Source organism: Crocodylus siamensis, chromosome 7 (assembly GCF_052110815.1).
Source record: "Crocodylus siamensis isolate JL-2025a chromosome 7, ASM5211081v1, whole genome shotgun sequence".
NCBI classification, from domain to species: Eukaryota; Metazoa; Chordata; order Crocodylia; family Crocodylidae; genus Crocodylus; species Crocodylus siamensis.
In genome coordinates, this window is record NC_143401.1 from 20,816,911 (window position 1) to 20,832,241 (window position 15,331).

Here is a 15,331-nt window from a genome sequence, read left to right on the forward strand (position 1 = left end):
CGAACTTGGCCAGTCCACTCCTGACTCCAATGTCCACATCGTTAATGAAGATGTTGAACAGTATGGGTCCCAGGACAGAGCCTTGAGGGACCCCACTGGTCACAGGGCACCACGATGAGTGACTGCCATCAATTACAACCCTCTGGGTCCGACCATGGAGCCAGTTTCCCAGCCTGCGGATCGTGGTGGAGCCAAGGCCACAACTGGGCAGTTTGGCCAAGAGGTGATCATGGGATACCAGATCAAAAGCTTTTTTGAAGTCAAGATATATGACATCAATCTCTTCTCCCTTGTCCAGGTTATATGTCACCTGGTTGTAGAAGGAAATGAGATTGGTCAAACAAGACCTACCCACAACAAACCCATGCTGGCTATCCCTTAGAATGTTAGCCTGGGCCAGTCCATCAAGGATGGCCTCCTTAATAAACTTTTCTAAGATCTTCCCCAGGATAGAAGTCAGGCTAATGGGTCTGTAGTTAGCCGGATCCACTCTCCTCCCTTTCTTGAAGATCGGCACCACATTGGCCTTCTTCCAGTCTTCGGGCACTACACCAGAGCGCCAGGAGTTTTCAAAGATCTGTGTCAGGGGCTGGGCTATGACACTCACCAGCTCCTTGAGTACCCTGGGGTGCAGATTGTCAGGGCCAGCTGACTTGAAGGTATCCAGCTTCTCAAGGTGTTCCTTCATGAGGTCAGCATTATGGAGGGTAGGGGATCCCCATCACCCGGATCTCCCTGTCCCATAGCAGGCATGGGCGTCCCATGGGACTGATGAAAGACTGACGCAAAGTACCTATTTAATAGGTTGGCTTTTTCCTGGGCGTCAGTTGTCAGTTGCCCCATCTGGTTTAGCAGGGGTCCAACATTGCCCTTGCTTTTCCTCCAGCTCCCCACATATCTGAAAAAGGACTTTTTCTTCTTAATGCTTGAAGGTAGTTGGAGTTCAGTTGCAGTCTTGGCATTCCTGGTTTGCTTCCTGCAGGACCGGACCAGTGCAGAATAATCCTCCTTGGAGGTGAATCCCGTCCTCCATCCTTTGTAGGCTTTCCTTTTTAGCCACAGGAGGTCCGCTAGGTCCCTGGAGAGCCAGGAGGGCTGCTGTGCCTTCTTGCTGCCTTTCCTCTGTGTTGGAATAGATTTAGCTTGTGCATTGAGGATCGCTTCCTTGAGGAGTAACCACTCTTCTTGAACTCCAATCACCCTGGGGTCATGGTCCCTGAGGGCCTGACCGACAAGCCTCTTGAGCTTGTCAAAGTCGGCTTTTCTGAAGTCAAGGACTTCTGCGTTGCTGACTGACTTGCCAGCTTTACGGCGGATGGTGAAGGTGATCAGCTTGTGGTCGCTGTCACCCCGCTTCCCATCGATCACTAGGTTGCCGATTAGGTCGTCCCCCGTAGCCAGTACCAGGTCAAGCAGCGCTTTGCCTCTCATTGGCCCATAGACTTCTTGAATCAGGTAGAGGTCATCCACGCACGAGAAAAAGCTTTGCGACCGCTCGGATTTTGCTGAGTGATCTTCCCACGAGATGTCCGGGTAATTGAAGTCACCCATGACAACCAAGGTCCTGGAGCAAGCGGCCTCAGTCAGTTCCCGGGCGAACTCCTGGTCAAGCTTAGGACTTTGGGTGGGCGGTCTGTAGTAGACTCCCACCGTTGTGTCCCCTGTGCCGTATTCCCCACGAATTTTTACCCAGAGGGTCTCTAGCTGTCCATGCTGGTCGCCAACATCAGCTTGCAGGGACATGTAGCTTTCCTTCATATAGAGAGCTACACCCCCGCCCCTTTTGTCAACACGATCCCTCCTGTACAGGGTATAGCCCTCTATACCCGTGGCCCAGTCATGGGTGGAGTCCCACCAGGTCTCCATTATCCCAATGACGTCATAATTCTTTGCACTGAGCAGGAGGACGAGCTCCTCCTGCTTGTTGCTCAGGCTCCTGGCATTAGTGTACAGGCAGGCAAGTGTCCCCTTGGGGGCTCTTGCCTTGCCCACAGATTGTGCCAGGGCTGGGGCAGGGGTGGGCTCTCTTAAGTGCCTTGGTCTGCTGGCTTTGCAAGGGTCGCTCAGCGGGCCAGCAGTGGCAGTAGTCCCCCTATCCCCCAGCGGGGTTAGTTTAAAGCCCGGTGGAGCAGGTCAGCCAGCCTGGCTGAGAAGAGCCTCCTCCCCAGGGGGGAGAGGTGGAGGCCATCTCTTCCCAGCAGCTCGCTGCCTCTCTCGCCAAAGAGCGGGCTGTGGTCATGGAAGCCAAAGCCTTCCCGATGACACCAGCACCGCAGTCTTTGGTTCACTGCGTGGATCCTCCTCTCCCTCCTCAGCCCATAGGCCGAGACTGGGAAGATCGATGAAAACACCACCTGAGCTCCCAGACCCCTAAGCCCTGCCCCCAAATCCCTGTAGCGCCTCATGACCTGGCTGGGGGTGCTCTGAGCCGTGTCATTGGTGCCCACGTGAATAAGGAGCATGGGGTAGTGGTCTTTGGGCCGGAGGAGCTGTGGGATCCTCTCCGCAATGTCTCGGATGCGGGCCCCGGGAAGCAGCAGACTTCCCGGGCTAAGGGGTCGGGGCGGCAGATTGCCCCCTCAGTGCCCCGCAGGATGGAGTCTCCCACAACAAACACCTTTCGCTGTGACTTGGGGAGAGGGGGGGCAGTAGCTGTGGTTGAGCCTGGGTTGCCTGTGGGAGCTGGTAACTGAGCAGGCTCTGCTGGGGCTGCAAGAGGTGCGAACTTATTGCTAAGCTCCAGCAAGGGGGGGGCCTTGGTGCGGCGGGCCTTGTGGCCCTTGACCACCTTGGTCCATGCCCCTGACTGGGCAGAGCGGGAGGTCCCAGAGTCCTCCTTAGTCCTGGAGGGAGACGGTGCTCTCCCCTGCGGCTCCCGGGGGAGAAGGGCCTGGCAGTAGGAGTCTATCTCCTGCTCACAGTCCCTGATGGCACGTAGTCTTTGGACTGTGGCCTGGAGCTCCTCCAGCTGGCGCGCCAGAGACCCCAGTAGGGAGCAGACCCCGCAAGGGGAGGTGGCCATGCTCCTTCATGATTTAGGTTGCATGAGTAGTCACCTAAATCACATGGCATTGCTTCTGTTGCCTAAAGGCAAGCGTGTCTTCTCTTCCAGGTTCACTGATCTCATACGGTGAGCTTTAAACTAGCCTCTCCGGGGGAGGGGGCCGCAGGAAGACAAGGAGATACCACCCAAGCAAGACAGGTGACAAATGCAAGGAATGCCCAGGTAAGAAACAGGGGTCTTGACAGTCTGCCAAATCTGGGGGTGGCACACGCAGCTAGGCAAGGCCTTAAATGCCTATATACCAATGCTTGTAGTATGGGGAATAAAGTATGAGGAGGAACTCACGCTCCGAATAGCCAGTTCAGACCCAGACATAATAGGGCTTACAGAAACATGGTGGGATTCATCCCATGACTGGGCAGTTAGCATTAGGGACTATAGGCTTTACAGGTGGGATAGAGAAGGAAGGAAAGGTGGGGGTGTGGCACTCTATGTCAATAAGCAATACACATCCTCTGCCAGCAGAATGGGGTCAGAGAGGCAAGTTGAAGGGCTCTGGGTCAAGATACAAGGGGACAATGGGGAGAGGGATCTAACGGTGGGGGTCTACTACAGACCTCCCAACCAAGGGGAGGAGGTGGACTGGGAATTTTTGGGTCAGCTTGCAGAGGCACTTAAGGCAAGGAATATAGTTGTCTGGGTAATTTAAATCACCCATGACATCTGCTGGGAGGAACAGTCAGCCAGGGCAGACTGTCCCAGGAGGTTCCTGGCCAAGATACAGGATCTCCACTTAATTCAGGAGGTACACAGTCCCACCAAAGGAAATGCCCTGTTGAACCTGGTCCTGGCCACAGGCGATGACCTGATAAGGGCCCTCCAGGTCCTTGACCACCTGGGCAATAGCAATAATCGCTTGCTGGAATTCACCATCCAGCGCAGGCTGTCAAGGGCCTGCAGCAAGGCGGTAGCCCTAGACTTCAAGAGGGCCAACTTCAAAGAGTTGAGGAGATTGGTGGGAGAGGAGCTGGGGTTCTCGAGAGCAGGGGAACTCAGTGCCCAAGATGAGTGGTCGTTCCTTAAGGAGACGATACTCAGGGCCTAAGGGGTGACCATCCCAACAAGAAGCAAGGCGGGCAGGAGTGCCCGAAAGCCCCCCTGGCTCACCAAGTGTGTCCGGGAATGCCTGATTGCCAAAAAGGTGGCGTATAACCGGTGGAAGCGGGGTGCTGTCTCCAAAGAGGAGTATACCTCCTCTGCTCGGGCCTGTAGGGGGGCTGTCAGGAAAGCTAAGGCAGACATAAAGCTAGGACTAGCATCCAAAATCAAAGATAATAAAAAGTCCTTTTTCAAATATATAGGGAGGATGAAGAAAGCACTGGGAAATGTGGGGCCCCTGCAAGATCCTCTGGGCAATCTGGTGGTTGCGCCAGAGGAGAAAGCAGACCTCTTTAACCAATTCTTCACCTCCATTTTCTTGGGCAGGGACCGGGACTTCCCCGCCGTGATGCAAGATGGACTCAAGGGAAACTCCTCCAGACCTCAGGTTGGGAACGACCGGGTTAGAGAGCTTCTGGAGGAGCTGGACGTGTTCAAATCAGTGGGTCCAGATGCACTCCACCCCAGGGTGCTGAAGGAACTAGCAGGGGTTATTGCAGGGCCTTTGGCATGGCTTTATGAGTGCTCATGGTGCTCGGGCTAGGTGCCAGATGATTGGAAGATAGCTAACGTGGTCCCTATCTTTCAAAAAGGGAGGAGGGAGGACCCAGGCAACTATAGGCCTGTCAGTCTTACCTCAATCCTAGGGAAACTCTTTGAGAAGATCATTAAGGAGCACATCTGCGATGGGCCAGCTTCAGGGCTGAGGCTCAAGGGCAACCAGCATGGTTTCATTCAGGGCAGGTCACATCAGACCAACCTGATAGCCTTTTATGATCAGGTCACAAAAGCATTGGATGCAGGTGTCGCGGTGGACGTAGTCTTTCTGGACTTCAGCAAGGCCTTTGACACCGTTTCCCACCCCATCCTCATTAAAAAACTAGGCGACTGTGGCATTGATGCCTACACAGTCAGATGGATTGCAGATTAGCTCAAGGGTCGTACTCAGAGGGTGGTGGTGGACAGGTCATATTCGACCTGGGGAGAAGTGGGCAGCGGAGTCCCCCAGGGCTCAGTCCTTGGGCCCACGCTGTTCAATCTCTTTATCGGCAATTTGAACAATAGCGTGAAAAGCAACCTGTTTAAATTCACTGATGATACCAAAATTTGGGGTGAGGTGAGCGTGCTAGTAAGGAAGGAAAGACTGCAACAAGACCTGGATAGGTTAAAGGGGTGGGCTAACAAAAACAGGATGCGTTTCAATACTGAAAAATGGAAGGTGCCTGCACTTGGGCAGTAGTAACCAGCAGCTCACTTATAAGATGGGAAACACCCTTCTTGAGAGCACGGAGGCAGAAAGGGATCTTGGAGTCATTATTGACTCCAAGACGAACATGGGCCTACAATGCAAGGTCACAGTTGGCAGGGCTAACTGGACCTTGTCGTGCATCCACAGGTACATCTCTAGGTGGGACAAGGAGGTGATCCTCCCCCTCTATGTGACACTGGTCAGGCTGCAGCTGGAGTACTGTGTCCAGTTCTGTGTGCCCCACTTCAGGAGGGATGTGGACAACATTGAAAGGGTCCAGAGGAGGGCCACCTGCATGATCCGGGGACAACAGGGCAGACCCTACAATGAGAGACTGCGGGACCTGAACCTGTTCAGCCTTCACAAGAGAAGGCTGAGGGGGGACCTGGTGACCATCTATAAACACACTAGGGAGGACCAGAAGGGTTTGGGAGAGACCTTGTTTCCCCTAGCACCCCCTGGCATAACAAGGAATAACTGCCATAAGCTGTTGGAGAGTAGATTTAGATTAGACATCCATAAGAACTACTTCACAGTTAGGGCAGCTAGGATCGGGAACCAACTTCCAAGGGAAGTGGTGCTGGCTCCTACCCTGGGGGTCTTTAAGAAGAGGCTGGATGCCTACCTGGCTGGAGTCATCTGAGTCCAGTTTTTCTCCTGCCCAGGCAGGGGGTCGGACTTGAAGATCTACGAGGTCCCTTCTGACCCTACTTCTATGATTCTATGATTCTATGATAACTGGAGAATTTATGCTTTACAAACTGAAGCATGGCTGAAAAATGATTTGCTCCTAAGCTTTTATTCCAGGGAGATGGTGGACTAGGAAGGAGGGAGCCTCTGAGAGAGAAAGAAGTAGAAAGGTAACAGCTGCCGTAAGACGTAAAGGCCTAATAAAGCATGTCATTAAAAATCTTTCCCTGTGCTTTCATTGCAAGACAGAATATAATAATCTCAGGAAAGAGTTATTAAAATATAAGAAAATAGCACAATGGAGTGAGCTGCCCAAGGAAGCTGTAGATTCTAGAGGTGTACCAGTACCTAGGTCTGGCATCGGATTGGCACCAATATAAAGAAAATTGAGTGTATTGGAAATCAGCCTGATGTGGCTGAATTTGGGGGGCGGAAAACAGGTGACCTGGATCTGCATGGGGCACAGGTAGGGTGGGCTGCAGCTGCGGGCTGGAGCCGGGACTGCCCTGCTTCCATCTTCCCAGTGTCGGGGCGGGGGACTTGGGCTGGGGTTGCACTTGGGGTGGGTGGTGGCAGCAGCGCTGGAAAAGGGGCTATGTCAAATTGTTTTTTGGGGGGCCTGCAACCCCCAAAGCCCCATCCCAGTGCTGCTGCTGCCCACACTGAACAGAGCCCGGCATAGCCCCAGCCCCAGCCTGCAGCAGCTGTCCACCCCACCCACTCCCTGACCCGCCCCACTCCTCCTTCACCATCGAAGCCTTGATCTGGCCCCCACTCCTCTTCCCTCTCCCCTACCCTTCCACCACAACAGACGTACCAGCTGTATACATCCTGTATCTAAAATAGGATCAGTATCAGCTCCTTAAAAATCAGCTATCAGTATCAGCCCCAAAAATCTCTATCAGTGCACCCCTAGGAGAGTCTCTTTCATCAGATAGCTTCAAGAGGTTTGGATTGGCATTTTATGGGATTGTTTGCATCCTACATCTGTGCAGTGGTGTGAATAGATGACCCCTGAGGTCCATATGATTCTGTGACTCTGTAATATCTGGTTATATACATGAACCCCAGATTTAAGAAATACCTGGGTTCCTTTCTAATGAAAGAGAGATAAGAGGCACATATTTGTGAAACATGCTCTGATTCCATCTTAGGGTATGGTTGGAGCTGTTCTCACCTTTTATGTTCATGATGCAGTAAATGTAATAATGTATCTGGGCAGCTGTTTCTCTTCTGTTTTTACATGACTTTGAAATGTCTGCAGTAGCCTGTCATTTAATTAATGCCTATCATTAAGGGGAGATACTGTGTCCCAGTTATGGAAATGGGGAGAGATTTTTGCCTTACAGCCTCACTGTCTTATCTGCATTACTAGCATTAGCAGCTCTACCATGTTTTTTGTTTGTTTGTTTGTTTTTAGTGACCTTTCCCCACATAAATGTCTAGTACGCCCATACTTATAAAAAAAATCTGGTATTTTATGTTTATTACACTACAAGAGTCAGGTTTGCGAAGTGAAGCACTACAGTGTCAGAAAACAAAGCTAACATGTTTAATGATTTCTTTGCCTCCGTCTTCCTAAGTAGGGACCAGGACAACCACCTCCCTGCTGGGCCCCGTTCAGGCCCCGGGGGAGGCACACCTGGGCCATGGGTTAGCAAGGATTTAGTTAGGGAGCTTCTGGAGGGGCTGGACGTTTTCAAGTCATCCGGTCTGGATGATCTCCACCCTAGAGTTCTAAAGGAACTGGACCAGGTCATTGCAAGTCCCCTGGCACGGCTTTATGAGCACTTGTGGTGCTCTGGAGAGGTACCAGAGGACTGGAAGAGGGCCAACGTGGTTCCCATCTTCAAAAAAGGGAGGAGGGATGACCTGGGAAACTATAGACCAGTTAGTCTTACCTCGATCCTAGGCAAGCTGTTCGAGAAAATTTTTCTGGCACACATCCAGGAGGGGCCAGCAGGGGACTGCATGCTAAGGGGCACCCAGCACGGGTTCATCAGTGGCAGGTCCTGTCAGACCAACCTGGTGGCCTTTTACAATCAGATCACCAGATCATTAGATGCAGGGGTAGCATGGAGTTCCGGAAGGCTTTTGACACTGTCTCTCACCCCATTCTCATTAAGAAACTGGGGGACTGTGGCGTAGACACCCACACAGTCAAATGGGTCACCAACTGGCTGGAGGGCCGCACCCAGAGGGTGGTAGTGGATGGGTTCTTCTCGACCTGGAAGGACGTGGGCAGTGGGGTTCCGCAGGGCTCGGTCCTCGGGCCCGCACTGTTCAACATCTTCATTAGTGATTTGGACGAGGGGGTAAAAAGCACCCTGTTCAAATTTGCTGATGACACTAAGATGTGGGGGGACATGGGCACACTAGAAGGAAGCAACAGGATACAATCAGACCTAGACAGGTTACAAGGGTGGGCAGACGAGAATAGGATGGGTTTCAACACAGACAAGTGCAAGGTGATGCACCTGGGGAGGAACAACTGGCACCATACCTACAGGCTGGGGAACTCCCCTCTTGTCAGCACGGAGACAGAAAAGGATCTTGGAGTCATCACTGACTCCAAGATTAACATGGGCCAGCAGTCAGGAAGGCCAACCGTACCTTGTCATGCATCCACAGATGCATTTCAAGCAGGTCAAAAGAGGTGATCCTCCCACTCTATACGGCACTGGTCAGGCCGCAGTTGGAGTACTGCGTCCAGTTCTGGGTGCCGCACTTCAAGAGGGATGTCGACAGCATCGAGAGGGTCCAGAGGAGGGCCACTCGCATGATCAGGGGACAACAGGGCAGGCCTTATGAGGAGAGGCTACGGGACCTGAACCTGTTCAGCCTCCACAGGAGAAGGCTGAGGGGGGATCTTGTGGCCTGTTATAAACTAGTCAGGGGTAATCAGCAGGCACTGGGGGAGTCACTGTTCCCCCGAGCACCGCCAGGAGTGTCCAGGAATAACAGTCACAAGCTGGCAGAGGGTAGATTTAGGTTAGACATCAGGAGGCGCTACTTCACAGTCAGGGCGGCTAGGGTCTGGAACCAACTTCCAGGAGAAGTGGTGCAGGCTCCTACCCTGGGGGTGTTTAAGAGGAGGTTAGATGAACACCTTGCTGGGATCGTTTGACTCCAGTACTCTTTCCTGCCATGGCAGGGGGTCGGACTAGATGATCTGTTCAGGTCCCTTCCGACCCTAGAAACTATGAAACTATGAAACAGCAAAACAGTGATTGTGGCTGTTCAGGGTGCGAAGCACACAGGTCCTGAGATATCAGAGTATATTGAATAACATTGTGCAATGGGGACTTTACCTTGCCTGATTCCTAGTGCTGTAATGCTGAAGCTAGGTGACAGAACTCCACATTAGCAGGAAAAGACAGGTGGGTTTTAGAGTACATATAGCCAGGGCAGATAGGTAGCTCTATATGCATATCCATTCTGGACACACAAGTGTATCCAAGGTCATTGTTACATGTTACACTTAGGATGTATTATGTGTAGACTGTAGTTAGCATTAATGCAACTTAGAAAGTTTTCTGAGCTGTCACACATTAATACCTCCTAAGGCTGTGCAAAATTTCACCACCAGTTTTATTTCAACACTGTTTAGATCTGCTGTTGAAACAGCCTTGAACTTTCCTATCCAACCTTCTTTTAAAGACCCCTGAGGTAGGGGAGAGCACCACCTCCCTTGGAAGCCTATTCCAAATTTTGTCGAACCTTACCTTGAAGAAGTGTTTCTTGATATCTAACCTAAATCTGCTCTCTGTCAGTTTGTGACCATTGTTCCTTGTTATCCCAAGAGGTGCCCTGGTGAATGGAGCACCTCCGATACCTTGCTGCACCCTACTAATGAATTTGTAGGCAGCCACAATATCACCTCTCAGCCTTCTCTTGCGGAGGCTGAAGAGGTCCAGGTCCCTTAGTCTCTCCCCGTAGGGCTTGGCCTGTAAACCCTTAACCATATGAGTGGCCCTCCTCTGGACCCTCTTGAGGCTATCCACATTCTTCTTAAGGTACGGCACCCAAAACTGGATGCAGTACTCCAACTGTGGTCTGACAAATGTCACATAGAGGGGAAGTATCACCTTCTTGGTTCTGTTTGTCATGCATCTGCTGATGCATGATAAAGTGTGGTTAGCTTTGCTGATGATTTTGTCACACTGTTGACTCATGTTCATCTTGGAGTTCACTATGACTCCGAGATCCCTTTTCGCTTCTGCACTCCTGAATATTTTTATGCCCTAGGTGCAGCACTCTGCATTTGTCCTTGTTGTACTGCATCCTATTATGTTCTGCCCACTTTTCCAACCTGTCCAGGTTCACCTGCAACTGTTCCCTACCCTCTGGTGTGTTCACTTCACTCCACAATTTAGTATCATCCACAAACTTGGACAGAGTACACTTTACTCCCCTATCCAAGTCACTGATAAAGATATTGAAGAGTACAGGTCCAAGGACTGAGGCCTGCAGGACCCCACTGCCCACATTGTTCCAGGTCAATACCAACCTGTCTACTACCACTCTCTAGTTGTGACCCCCAAGCCAATTTGCCACCCACTGGACCATGTAAACATCTAACTCACAGCCTCTTAATTAATTTATGAGAATGGGATGAGATACCGTATTGAATTTATCCAATAATTATTGAATGCAACAGGCAGTAGCCCAGCTTCAAAAGGAGACCTCTAGAAGGTGTTCTATAAACTCTTGAAAGGAGGGTGCCTAAAGCCCAGATCTCCTACTTCCTTCCTGGTTAAGTTCTCTGACCACTCGGCCAAAAATTACTAGAAAACTGCCACTGGTTAAACAAATGGAAACAGAAATTTGCCTGTCGCAAAAAGCAGCGAAGGGGATTTTGCTTGCCTTTGGTATGGAACTGGTCTCTCTTTGAGGCAACTCTTCTGATATAAGTGTTGTCTAGGTATAAGTAGACTTGTGTCTTCTGTGGTAATATTCAGCAACAACTACGTACCAGGTCAAAGTGCTAAGTGCTTTGATAGCAGTGCAGGAAGGTTGGATGCTGGTGCCAGCTGCTCCACTGCCGCTGGTACTGATGCTGATGTTTTCATATTGGCTGCGACATGAACTGACTCGTGGAATAGCACAGACATTGTCTGGTGTCAGCAGGACATCATCTGGGTAGGACCTAACTTCCCCTTAATTTGGTGACGGGGAAAGAGATCTATATCTCTTACCTTGAGAAAGGCCTTTCCTCCCTCTCTCATTAGCAGATCACACTGACAAGGTTTGGGAGCCTCTTTGCAAATGTAATAGTTGATTAAAGCCTTTGTTGATAATAAATCAAGTGAGAAGCCTCAGGTAGACCCAGCATTAACAGAACACTCACAGGGATGGTCTGGGATACTTTGGAGGATTTATTCTGATAATGGCTTAGAATATAGTATCTTCATGGAAACTTACAGGATGAAGAATTTTACATGGGATTTCCTTGCTTTGGAGAAAAGGTTAGCACACTGAGCATGTAAGTAATTTCTGTGCTTTGTGAGAGCAGGAGAGGCACTTTGTATGTCCATGCTCAATAGTGCTAGTTGCCCCACATTAGAAATGGGATTTATGTCCTAGAGGTTTCAGTTCTGCCATATCCTTGAAGGAGTGCAATGCCAGAAGACCTCACTCCTAGATGTTTTTTTTCTTTTTTCTGACTGCCAATTAACTTTATACTAATCTATGAAATATAGCTACAAATTAAACTAACTAGTCAGAAAGGAAAGGCATTCATGCTTTGTGCAGGTGATGCTACAGGGACTCCTTTTTGCTATGACAGGTAGTAAGAAGGTATTGAAGAACAATGCTCCCAGCCTTCGCCATCTTGGGGCATAGACAGTTCTAATTGACCATGTTGTTCTGCAGAATCTTATCTGGCACACATGAAAAAGAAATTAAGATTGCCTATGCTTAAGCATCATTATCATGCACTCGAATTACATACCATATTTTATCACATACAACACTTTCCTTTCCCCCCCAGAATCATACCCCCACAATTGGGGTATATGTATTAAGCAAGGAAGCTGATTGTTCTGCAATACCCTGCTCCACAATGCAGCAGCTGTTGCATTACATTCAGTTGAGGGAATCAGTTGATTTAGTGGCTCATTGTTCTTCATTCCAGAGGTGTTAACAACTATTACTCCTTTTTAATAATCTTGATGTTCCGCTAGTCAAGCCAACCTTTCTTAGGGAAGTTTTGCTAGCTGCTCCTAGTCTCTCTCCTCGTATTTTACCTTTAGTTTAAGGAGAAGGTAAGTGAAGACAGGCATGGAAAGCAAGCCGAAAATTAGGCTTTGTCTCTGCTCTCTGCAGCAATAACTAGGGAAAAAAATGTTCATTCTACCTTTCAAAAAACCAGGTGCGTATTATATTATGGGGCATTATGTATTCAAGAAAATACAGTACTTAGCACATGTTATTCTTCAATATAACACCTTGCATTCTTCTTCTTTATATTTATATATAATTTTGCAGCACTTCCTGTAAATCAGACATGTATTTATTACTGAATAATCTCCCCAGTGAAGTCCGGCCTCATTTAGTTTGCACCTTACACACTGAATAAAGGTGTCTACTATGCAACTCTTTTAGTTGCACAAAATCTGTCTTCCTTCCAGTGCTGGTTAAAATGTAGGGAGTTTCATTCTTGTGGCTTCCTGTGAATTACTTTTTCCTAATACCTGATATACCCCTCCTTTTATTTAGAACAGAATATGACTTCATGGAAATAAAAGTGATGTGTAACTGTTCAGGCATAATTATAAGAGAAAATTTTGAAAGCTATATATATTTCCTATGTGTTACTGAACACAGTCTACAGAACTCCCAGTACTTTGTCCTGTATGAAAAGGAACTTAGGAATTGCCATACTGGAAAAAACACTGGTCCATTTGAGTTTGGTGTTCTTCAATTGCAAACAATTTCAGATAATTCCAAGGAGGGCCTGAGAAATCCATAGTGGAGTCAATTGTCCCTGATAGGTGGACAGGCTGCTAGAAGTTGGCTTGTGTCCTGAAGCATGAAGGCTAATATACCTCCAAGTGACTTATCCTATAGACTGTAAATCCAGATGTTCTTGTTATTCATATAATTATCTTATTCTACTTTTGTATCAGTTTTAAACTTCTGTAATATTGATTTTAGTGAAAAGTCTCCAATGTATATTGTTAAAATCATAATGGAATACAGTGCTTTCCACTGTTTAATTATGTGCTGTGTGAATGCTTTCTGTTATGTGGGTAATGACAGAATAAGGATGTGGTAGGGAAGAGGGAAAAGTGTAGATCTGTTACTAATATATATGTCCTGTAGCCCCTGCCTACCTATATAACAGAAGTAGTCATGACACTACTTTGCTTTCACATGTCACAGCCTGAAAGCCACTCTTTCCACTGGACCATCCTCTTCCAACTCTTTCCACATGGCCCACTTGCTGCTGTTGGTTGCTTGCTACCTGTAGTAGAACTTAAGATTTCTGATAGCCTGTTCTTCTGCCAGCATCTCATTTATTATACAGCCTTCACAAAGTTGCTGTGTTGCACACATCAGTGTTCTGCATGAACAACTTGTTGTTCATTAATAGGTATTACTTCAGTTGTACTCCATAGGTCTTTGCCCTGGCTCACTGGCTTCTGAACAGAACAGCACTACACAGGAAGTAAAACAGTCCCTCTGCATTCTATCTGTAGCATTCTGGACCAACCTGCTGACTTTAAATGGCAACCACAATACTATTTTTAGTCTGTGTGGTTCAAGGGACAGTAAAGCTTCTTATTAGCCTAACCTTAATTAGAAAAGACAGATAAATCTCCTTAATTAAAGCCATTGCCATTCTGTTTTCATAATAAATTGCTGTGGTAGCATTTCATTTAACCCTGTAGTACTCAGTCTAGGGAATCAGTTCAAATTCCCAAAGCTAGAGCTGTTAGATCTGCTTTCTAGGGTTAACTGGCAGCCTGTGTTAGCAGTACGCCCTCCTCAAGAAAACCTCTGTATCTATTTTAGATGGCAACACTTATGCCAAGGTATTTCAGCACAGATGTTTATAACTATCTTAAATGGTAAACCAGTATAGAGGGCTAAGGGTGTAATAGCAGCCACTGAAGTCAGCAGTTATACCAGTGCTTTGTCATTTTCTGAGTAGATACTGAGGGTAAAGCACAAGTCCCAGATCAATGCTAAATGTGAGCTAACTTAATTCTGCTACCAATGAAGTGCAAAGTTCTAAAAAAAACCCAAACAGACAGTTAAGTTGCATGGCCCTAGAAGTCAGAGTCACTTTGAAGGGTAATAAATTATTGTTTTAATGTCCCTTTTCATTGTAAAGTTAATGCTTAAGGAACATGTTATTCTAAAAGAAAATAAGCAATTGATTGTTTTCTTTAATATATACAGAGGGCTTTTTATTGTGGGGCTTTACATTTGGGGGGGTTGCTTGGGGTTTTTTTGTTTGTTTTGGTTTTTAGGACCAACATGATGTGATTTATTTTTTTTAAGCACCATTTTGGGAACAATAATTTAACTGTAACAAATCCAGTGAACATACAATTAATCTTTGTGAATCAGTGTGGGACTCTCTGTATGGCTTGGAATTAAAAAGGGAGTATAATGATCATTCTAGCACTGTAAGTGTACATTCTCCTTCAGATCAGTAGAAAGTATGATCCATGCTTAAACAAGGTTCTGTCTTCATTTAGGCATAAGGGATAATATCCAACACACAGGTTAGGAGAAAGGCTGATAAAGGTAGCAACAACCTTGCAGTATGAGGATCCAACAGCTCATAGTAATGCCATATATCATCAGATGAAGAAGAATGCCAGATCCAGTTGAGCCTGCAGACAGTATTTAGAATGGCAGCATATAATCGCCCAACCTGGAATTTGGCCAGGACACTGAGGTTAACAACCTTCCTCCTGTGAAAAATAGCAAAAGACCTTGAAGATCTAATCCTCCTGCCACTGAGGTCAGAAGCAAATATTCCAAAGGCTTAGGCCTGAGACTGGAAAAATCAATATAATGAACCTTCCCCAGCCAAGTTCTTCCAGGTCAGACTTGTCTATTGTGTAACCACTCTGAAGTCAGTTGAATTATCCCAGCATAGAATTCAGTATACTATATTTGTGAATCTCCAAGTAGCAAAGTGAGGAGAGAGCAGACCCTGAAGGTCCTTCTTCAATGATGCACAACTCTATTGAATTTCTTTTTATTTCACT